We start from the raw sequence: 10,182 nt of genomic DNA on the forward strand, positions 1-10,182 counted from the left end.
CGACAGTTTATCGAACGACAGTTTATCGAACGACAATTTATCGAACGACAGTTAATCAAAAACCTAACCCCTAACCTAAAACCTAACCCCCAACCCCTAACCACTAACTCCTAACCTCTAACCCCTAACCTTACCCCTAACCCTACCCCTTAACCCCCAACCCTAAACCCCTAACCCCTAACCCTAACCCCAACCCCAAACCCCTAACCCTATCCCTACTAGGGTGGTCCTTATTTGTCAACTTTTGAATTTTAAAGCGTGCGCCCTCTCAAGCTGTTCCAAAATGGACAACCTCAAATTTAAAAAAAAAATCATCGACGTCTAAGGTATGCTCAAAGAGCTTAAACTTTCTACGCATAACGGCTTAAGTCGGTAATAGCATTGAGGCATGTGTGCACATGTGTTACTGCACTTTCATTCTACTGTGGGCTCGCATATATCAAATGAGAAGTTAATAACGATAGTTATTATAGGGGGATCCTTATTTCAAATCTTTCAAACTATAAAAAGTTTTGGCATTTCTTTTCCACGCTGTGATCACGAGATAGACACGCCGAACACATGTGCAGCCAAATCGTACTGAGTGATGTCACAATGCTATGTCTGCACTCTGCGCCGTGTTTTGCCTGCTGAGTAGGCTACTGAATATTGTAGCAGCCTGATTAATAATAATATAATAGTCTTGTTTTTTCAGGTACTGTAAGCGTTAATGGCAGAATCTACAAGAAAACAGTCTGAGATATACTTAGTTGGGCCAGTGAAGGATGAATTTACTGGCTCAAAATTGCCATCTGTGCATGATGCTCTCGCCGTGTACTTTTACCGGCTAAAGATCATGAAGGAAACAAAAAGGGAGGCAGCCAAGCATACTATCCAGAGACTTTTCGCATACTGGAGCCGAGCAAAGATTCCAGTACGGGATGAAAGAAGAGCAATTAAGAAGTTGGATGGTCTTATCACAGCATGGGAGAACCTAAAAAAGAATAAGAATAGAAAGACCGACACGCAGAAAATGAATGAAGAAATCTTCACTGCAGAATATCCAAATTTGTTTGATGTTTCTCATGGCAATGCTCTCGAAATGATTGACATTCAAGAGGACATAGAATTTTTGGTTGCTCAACGGGAACCTGGCAGGAGAGGGTATATGGCAGGATTGGACAAGAAGCTGAAGAAAAGAGAGAATGAAAAGGCAACAAGAGTGAAACAAATGAAGAAACGGAAAATTGCTAGTGACGAAGCCAGGAAGGAACTGTTTGATAAAGTTGTTCTGGAGAACAGCTCTTCTTCAAGTAAAGAGGATTCACAAGAAGACGAAGATTTCATACGACCTTCATCGTCTGACTTCAGACCTTCACCTCTTTAAAAACGTGGCAGAAAGAAAATTTTTAAACCAGATGTCCTTGCTTCTCTTGACAGAGGTAGGATCAGCGATAGGCATGCAGTTCACACTGTAGCATCTGTGCTATCTGCAACAGGTTTGAATCTATCAGAATTTGCTATTAACCGCTCTACTCTTCGACGATATCGCAGAAAGTATCGTGAAGATAGGTCAAGGGACCTGAAAGCAGCGTTTCAGAGTTATGGAAAACCACTAACAATTCACTGGGATGGAAAGCTGATGCTTGATTTGACAGGAGATGAGAAAGTTGATAGACTGCCCATTATAGTTTCTTCTGATGGCGTTGATCAGCTTCTAGCAGTACCTAAACTTCCATTTGGAACAGGACAGGCCATATGTGATGCCTTAATCCAGACTGTTGATGAGTGGAATATCAGGGAAGACATTAAGGCCTTCAGCTTTGACACCACAGCAGCCAACACTGGGCGACTTAAAGGAGCTTGTGCACTTCTTGAAGCAAAACTTGAACATGATGTTCTGTATCTGGCATGCCGCCACCATATTCATGAGATTATACTTGAGGAGGTATTTTCGTCTTGCTTTGGCCCTTCATCTGCCCCAGAAATACAGCTTTTCAAGAGGTTTAAGCAGTTCTGGCCTAAGGTTAAGCATCATGACTACACTCCTGGAATTCAGGATGAAGTTGTACTGGCTGAATTGGATACTGAAACTCAGCAGAGGGTGCTGTCCTATGCCAAGGAGCAGCTAGACAGCAAACATCCCAGAGATGATTACAGAGAACTTCTCGAAATCACGATTATCTTCTTAGGGAGATTTCCACCTGAAGGGATAAGATTCATGAAGCCTGGAGCCATGCACCGAGCAAGATTTATGTCTCGTCTCATTTACACCATGAAGATATTCATCTTCCGAAACAGTGGATTTTGCCTGACTACGCGTGAGCTAAAGGGTCTCAAAGACCTATGTATCTTTGCAGTGAAGTTCTATATTAAAAGCTGGTTTTCTTCTCCTCTTGGAATTTCAGCTCCAAAGAATGACCTCCAACTAGCTAAAGAATTGTTGGCATCTGGTGACCAAGTATCACTCGCTGCCCTAAAGAAACTGAAACGACACTTTTGGTACCTGTCTGAAGAAGCTATTGGATTTTCATTCTTTGATGCCTCCATTTCCTTAGAAGACAAGATAAAGATGGTTCAGGCATTAGTTGAACAAGGAGTAGAACATCCAGCCAAACAAGTCAGTTTGTCAGACCAAGACATACGAACGAAGGAGATCCCTGACTTCGTCACAAAAAACACGAAAAATTTCTTTGAGACTTTGAGTATTTCAACTTCATTTCTAGAAGAAGATCCTAATTTATGGCCCAGTTTGCCAGCATTCATTGAGGCCCAGAAAACTGTTGGAACACTTCGTGTTACGAACGACACAGCAGAGAGGGGTGTAGCCCTCATTCAGGAATATAATGGGTTGCGGACAAAATCAGAGGAACAAACACAATTTATCCTCCAAGTAGTGGCTGAGCACCGAAAGAAACTGCCTCACATAACTAAGCTGCTCTTGTTGAGAATGAGAAAGACAGACTATTGTAGAAGAGTAAAGAGACATTCGTCATATTGTTTTTTTGTAGAACATTTGATAACCGCTAACATTTTGTGTTACCGGTATCGTATTAATTGGATTCAGCCACGTGAAATTTCGTTTGCATTGAGCATACCTTAATTTTCGTTTAGAATAGAAAATATTTTACACTAAGTGTTTTTACATTAAGTGGAATCAATGTAAGGGGCGCCCATACAATTTCCTCCAACTTAAATTTTTGACTACATATAAGGACCACCCTAATCCCTACCCTTAACCTTTAACCCTAACCCCAACCCCTAACCCTAACCCTAACCCCTACCCCTTAACCCTAACCCCTAACCCCTAGCCCCTAACCCCTTCGATGAATTGTCGTTCGATAAACTGTCGTTTGATGAATTGTCGTTTCGATGAACTGTCGTTTCGATAAACTGTCGTTTTGATGAATTGTCGTTCGATGAACTGTCTTTCGATAAATTGTCGCGTCACGGAAGCTGTAATGAGTTTATCATTGAGATAAAGATCCACTTGAGAACACATCGAATGCATCCAATAATTTGTACCAGTCACAGCCGACTGTGCGACAATATTCGTCCCATCTCCTTTAACGATTTGTGCTTTCACAAAAAGCATGGAATTGGACAAATCAAAATAAGTGTTTCCAGAGGAATTCACGGTAAATTCAATAGAACCGCGTTCAGATATGTTGTTTAATGATTGAAATTCTATCCATTTTCCATCTTCAACGCTGGTTTGCTTCGGATTCACACTGAAAAGATTCAACTCTGACTTCAAGCACTCACAAGACAAAGGATGAACCAACGCCATTGAAGAAAATATATCTCTTGCTTTCCTCTTTGCTTTCTTGGATTTGAATGTCTTTGAGGGTTGCTTGCGCTTTTTATTTGTGTGATTCATCATCGAGTGAAGGAGGCTAGAGCCAGCCTCCTTACTTCTTTTCACCACTGCCTGCCTTACATTTTTTCCTTCTAAAACATCTCCTAGAAACTCTGAGCCGAAACGGATTGCTTGATGGACAATGGCTTTTCCTATCTTTTTGAGGAAGGGCATCACCATTTTTGCAGCTGAAGAGAATATATTTGCAAGACCATGACCTCGCTGAAATTCAGCTCCATGAAACACCGGAAGACCGTTTCCAGCTTGATCAATAAAATATTTTTCATAGGATACTGGATCAGACTGATGCATGATGTGGTTTTCTGAGATGAACAATCACGACAACACGTCCTGGAAGGAATGGCATCTTTTCTCCAGTGTCTGTTCTTAAATCCAATTCTATGGTATCAAAGCTCTTGTGATGTAATGGATAGTACTGCGATTTTTCATATTGTTTTGATACATAGCCTACTCTCCCCATTTTCGATCGAGTGGAATCACACGCAGAAGCGGGGCATAAACATCTCCAACCATGCTTGATTTAAGCAAATCACAATAAACATACATTGAATAAAAACCTGACTTGAGGTTTACAGGATTTTTGAGTGTGTGTTTGCCAGGTAAAAGAAAATCTTCTTCAGTAATGCCGAGTATTGTACGCAAACGCGGAGAGAAAATGAGGGTGGCTCTGTAACGCTTCTGAGTTGATGTGTAACGCTGCTGGGTTGAGGTGACTTAAACGCAACACTAGATTTGAGAATTCATCTTTATTGCGGCAATCGTTGCAGCGATCAGAGCGGATTCAGAAACGTCACTGACTTCCCGTGGTGAGAGCGTAGATCGAAAAGAGAGAAGATTACCACACCAGTCTGTTTTATAGGCGAAATCATTCATCCTTGGCGAGTGCTGCCAGACGCAATGCTAAAAATATTAAAACTTGAAAGTAGGCTAAACAGTACAGAATTATGAGAACGTTGGACTGCACCGCAGAATACCGGCTGATGACGAATACGAGACAGCAGTCGGTACATACGTTGGCCCCAGTCAAAACGACATTGAAATGTAGGAGAGATGTCGTGAATGACGAAAACAGTAAGTTATGATTTAGGGTTAGAAACTGAAATTGAATACTGGGGCGCAACTGTAAGATCAGCCATGAGAAAAAAAATTTACAAGCGTTTTTTTAGAGAAAAATTAAGCATATATACAAACAGGTAAGCGTCCATGGCTGTCCATGTCCTGCCTCCGAAGAGATAGGACCTGACACCCATGGAAGCAAACCAGAAAGGTAAAAAAAATGTATGTAGCCTAACGTTGCACGCTCGGTTGTGCGAGACAGGATGTTTTAAAGTCATACTATTAGTTCGAGTATTTTGATGAGGACGAGACAGCAGTTGATGTGGAAGTTCGATGATAAATGATGAGCACGACAGCAGGTGATAAGCAGTTCAGTTAGTAGTCCATTGATGGATGACGAGCACGACAGCTGTTGAGTTGTGAGTCCGTTGATGTGTGCCGAATATGACACGAAGGAGGCCAGCTTGTATAATTGCAAGCTGTGTGACATGCAGCCATTGCATGTCGAAAGTGGCGCAAAATAGCGACACTGGTTGGGTTGACGTCGCGGTGTGCTTCTGACGTGGAGAAGGCTTGAAACGTCGTGGTGTGCTTCTGACGCAGAGAAGGCTTGAATGATGAACGATGCAGCAATTGCACGTCGAAGGTGTGTCGCAGGAAGTAGCGGCAGACATGGGGTTTACCATGTTGGTTGCGTCGCCGGCTGTGGATAGCCGTATTGAAGGTCATCTCCGTGGAGGCATCTCATGGTTGAGGTATGTGATGAGGGACTGTTCAACTCAGTGCAAGTCGTGGAGAACATGGGGTGCTGTGGTGCCATGTTGAAGTGGTCTCATCAGTGAGCTTGTCGTGACATCCTCGTGGTGCTGTATTGAAGTCCCTTGAAGTCGCGCATCAAGTCTCGCAGCAACCGTGTTGATGGGCGCGTCTGAAATGAAATTGAGACAGAGTAGCGACCGCTAAAAAAAATGACACATGAGCAGTTCAGACACTTTACAAAAAAAAATGGCGATACATGCAGGCACACAAGTTATTAAATTGGCAAGGCATGGCAAGGCAATGCCGGCTGATGATAGGTAGGAAACTAGACATGAAACTATGAGAGTCGTAGTACAGGTACTGAGTAGGCTCAGCACTCATTAAAAAAAAGCGACAAACACGAGCATAAAAAGATGTTGCAACGTCACGTGACTGTAGTTAAACGAGCGACTATAGAATGGAAGAATGGATGCAGTTTTGACGTCTTGTCCAGGACATAAGCTACTGAAGGGATGCAGTTTTGACGTCTTGCCCAGGACGGTAAATTGCTGTAGAGTGGATGCAGTTTTGACGTCTTGCCCAGGACGGTATATTGCTGTGATAAAAGTAGCGATAAGCGCAAGCTGAAACCGTGTGCGAGCCTGTGATGTAGGCTACATACCGAGATACAATCGGTAGGCTGACAACTGGGTTTGCAGCATGTGAAACAATACAGTAGGTGTATGGCGGTTGCTTATGTAAACACAGAAATATTTGCGCTGGCAGTTGACCAGCGCACAATGAGACATCATGACGTGGTTAGTTGACATTGCAGTGGTTAGGCTACGTCATGAAGGCGATAAACTTGATTATAAAGACACAGAGGTGGATCCGTCACCCTTACATTGATGCAACGTCAGCAAACGTTGAAGCAATGTAAGTATGACGAATACCGTTGTATGGGGAGTGACGCCACGAGAAACTGTAGGGAAACGAGGCATAGTGGGGAAATTAATGAGGAATAAGGGCGGCAATAAGCTACTTGCAATTAGTTAAAAAAATTTTATGCAGTGGTTTTATAGCAACCACAAGGATAAGGTACCGTGGAATAAAAGTTATTCATGAGTGGTTGAAAACGATAAATGTAGGCTGCAGTAAGCTACTAGATGATTACAGATATTTTTAAAAAAGTTTGCATGCAATGGTTTCTGTAGCAACCACAAGGAAAAGGTACCGTGAAAATAGAATTTGTAGCCTAAGTAGTTGAAAATAGTGAATGTAGGCTACAGTGCTAGATAATTACAAGTACCGTAGTTAATTGCCATTACTTAAAGAAAGATAAAAAAACACATGGTAGCATTACCAGCCGCCGTTGAAATGGAGTGAGATCTTGGTCCAAAGTCGTCAGTTTTGTTGAAATGGAGTGAGGTCTTGTTCCAAAGTCGTGAGTTCTGTTGATATCAAGGCACCATTGTAACGCTGCTGGGTTGAGGTGACTTAAACGCAACACTAGATTTGAGAATTCATCTTTATTGCGGCAATCGTTGCAGCGATCAGAGCGGATTCAGAAACGTCACTGACTTCCCGTGGTGAGAGCGTAGATCGAAAAGAGAGAAGATTACCACACCAGTCTGTTTTATAGGCGAAATCATTCATCCTTGGCGAGTGCTGCCAGACGCAATGCTAAAAATATTAAAACTTGAAAGTAGGTTAAACAGTACAGAATTATGAGAACGTTGGACTGCACCGCAGAATACCGGCTGATGACGAATACGAGACAGCAGTCGGTACAGCTCTTTCCATGATTTCAAATGTAAGTTTTCTTGTAAAATTATCATAATGCGCTTGAAACACATGAGCTGGTTTGACGCAAAGAGCATCAATATCTTCACGCGAAACACCTGCTTCAATTGTTTTCCGATAAAGTTGTTGGCTTAACGAATTCAAAATCGAAACAAGCTTTTTAGGTGAATCACAGTGACCATCAGGCACAGACCAATAGAGTACGCGCACGCGAAAGCTTTTTTAGCCCTGTCATTAGTAGTCCTACTTAGTCAAAATAGTATTTGAGTAAAACCAAAGCAATTCTTTCTTCTACACCTGGTTTTGAGCATAATGGTCACCAGGTGAATACAAATTAGACTTATATCAACGTTAATTAAACGTTTATTTTCGTAATTTCAACGTAAAATTTAATATGTACAATGAAATCCATATAGGCTATAGCTTGCAGTAAAGCTTGATCTATGTTTCAGAAGTGTACGCTATACAAACCTAACAGCTAATCGTCATATTTCCCATCAATTCAATGTCACTAAACGTTAAATCAACGTAAGAAGATCTTAAAAAGATCAGTTTCTTAACAACATTAAACCCAACAAAGCAAGTTTCATGCTTGATAAACTACCAAACCTGACAAGTGACAATATGGTAAACAAAAACTAAGACGCTTTATACACCAAAAACACAAGGCATGAATAACTTGATACTGGTATAGGTAAATCATGCCAGCACAAAGCATAGTACAGGACAATAACTGTGACTAAACAAATGGATATCATAGCATAGATCCTAAGTCAATGATGTCATGCAGTATTGCAACCAGATCTATACAGTGGAAAACAGCATTTATGGTAGCTCTATGGTGCTTCACAAAGCAACACAAAAGTATATTAAACGCATAACAATAGCAACCTGGACGTTGTAAATTGGTAAAACATAAAAGGTTCATCGGAGGTTAATACATACCCCACCCGGCGCGCATACCGGCCCTCCTTTTGCGATAAATGTTTTACCACGTAAAAACGGTTCATGCAAGAAGCTGATATCTTCTGACTTTTTTTGAAGTTTATCGGGGAACATTTAGACAAAAAAATGTTCAAAAAATACCAGGTAGGGGCAAGACACGACAAAAGCAAAGTATGTAGAAACATCAGAGGATGAACCTCTTGTCAATAAACAGCATAAGTAGACCAGCAGTAGACAACTTACTGCAAGAAATCGAAAGCTTATAACTTTCAAAACAGTTTACAGCCAAAAATTCTTCCAACATCCTACAAAAATAAAACAGAAAACAACAAAAGGCATTACAACGATTCTTTTCTAACAGAACCTTTTCCTGTCAATTTGCGAATTTTACGGTTACTTGACAGTGTGGCAGGCGCATCTTTGGAAGATTGCTTGGATTTAAAGATGCTTTTTCCAGTGTGTGAGCAATCTTTAATGTTTTGTGCTCTTCTATAGAATACAATCTTTTCATGTGATCGAGGCGTTCGTCCGGCTTTGTTGGGTGAACAATACTGTGTGAAAGTTTGCCTCCACACAAGTCCATGAACATCTTCCTAAAACAAATGAATTGCAATTAGTGCTCCACAACCACAGTTTCTTACCAGTCAAGGTATACACCATGCGACGACGGATGCATCCAACCATTGATGGTTAGATGTTACACTACATGTATCTTTAAAATGTGCACCCTCCTACCATTTTCCACTTAGTAACGGTACTTTATCAACAGCACTAGTAAATTGTGACAGTCTAATACAACCCATGACAGTTTGTTAAAACAAATAATATAGAATAGCAGCAAAGCACAACTATTACGGTTATATTGGTACTATAGGCTACTATACGGTACATAACAATTGAGGAAGTTGTAGAAAAAATAAAACTGCCGCAACAATTTAGCATCCGCAAAAACATACAACAGAAATCTTTTTTTTTTCCTTGTTCAAAAAAGCAAACAATTCTGGCACATATTTTATGTCAAATTTAAAAAAATTCTAAATCAAAGATGGAATTACCCGTTCAAAAGTTCATACCATAGAGGATATTTGATAATATTTTAATGTTGTCCACTGGTCTAGTCTACTTTACATGCATTGTAGTTCAACCAACAAAGTTAATGTATCTATTATATAATTAACTATTAAAACAATGAAAACTATTAATACTACAAAAACTGCTCAATGCCAAGCAAAAATGCAAAGCAGAGCGAATTAAATCAAATATAGTTATTACTATCTGAAGCCTTTACAAATTGTTTCACCTAACGGATCATCAGAAGGTCTTATTCAAATTAGATTCTATTTGAATAAGACCTTCTAATTAACTATTATATATACAGTAGGCCTAATTAATTTACGTACCTATTACAAACATGATTGTCAACAGATACAGCTATCACGACCAAAATGTCATGCAGTGCCACCATTATCTTGTTGAACCAGAAGCGCTGCAACTTAGTTTCCAATTTGTTGACAGGTATCAAGCAGATGACATCCTTATATTTTCCACATGTTGACTGCACCATAAATGTGAGAACCGTCTTTGCAAGAGTCCCATCTTCCGCAAGTCCAACAAAGGCTCCATTACTGTACTCTATTCTTTGCGCTGTATAAACCTCATCTATCATCAAAGTGACAATTCGCTCTTCGTTCCGTAGGGAAGCAGTGCGTTGCTTTATGTACTGCACATCAATTTGTCCACCATTCACAGTGTTTGAAACAGAAAGCTGTTGAAGTCGGCTT

At 40.6% G+C, this 10,182-nt stretch overlaps 1 long non-coding RNA gene across 1 annotated transcript; it reads right to left on the reverse strand.

Moving 5' to 3' along the window:
* Positions 1 to 8,535: 8,535 nt before the first annotated feature.
* LOC145785137 (uncharacterized) lies at positions 8,536 to 9,890 on the reverse strand. The gene is made up of 2 exons (XR_014291128.1): positions 9,802 to 9,890; positions 8,536 to 8,994 (listed from the first exon to the last, which is right to left on the reverse strand). It is a non-coding gene; the product is annotated as an uncharacterized LOC145785137 (long non-coding RNA).
* Positions 9,891 to 10,182: the final 292 nt, after the last annotated feature.

The sequence above is a fragment of the Aplidium turbinatum genome, chromosome 16 (assembly GCF_918807975.1).
Source record: "Aplidium turbinatum chromosome 16, kaAplTurb1.1, whole genome shotgun sequence".
NCBI lineage: Eukaryota > Metazoa > Chordata > Ascidiacea > Aplousobranchia > Polyclinidae > Aplidium > Aplidium turbinatum.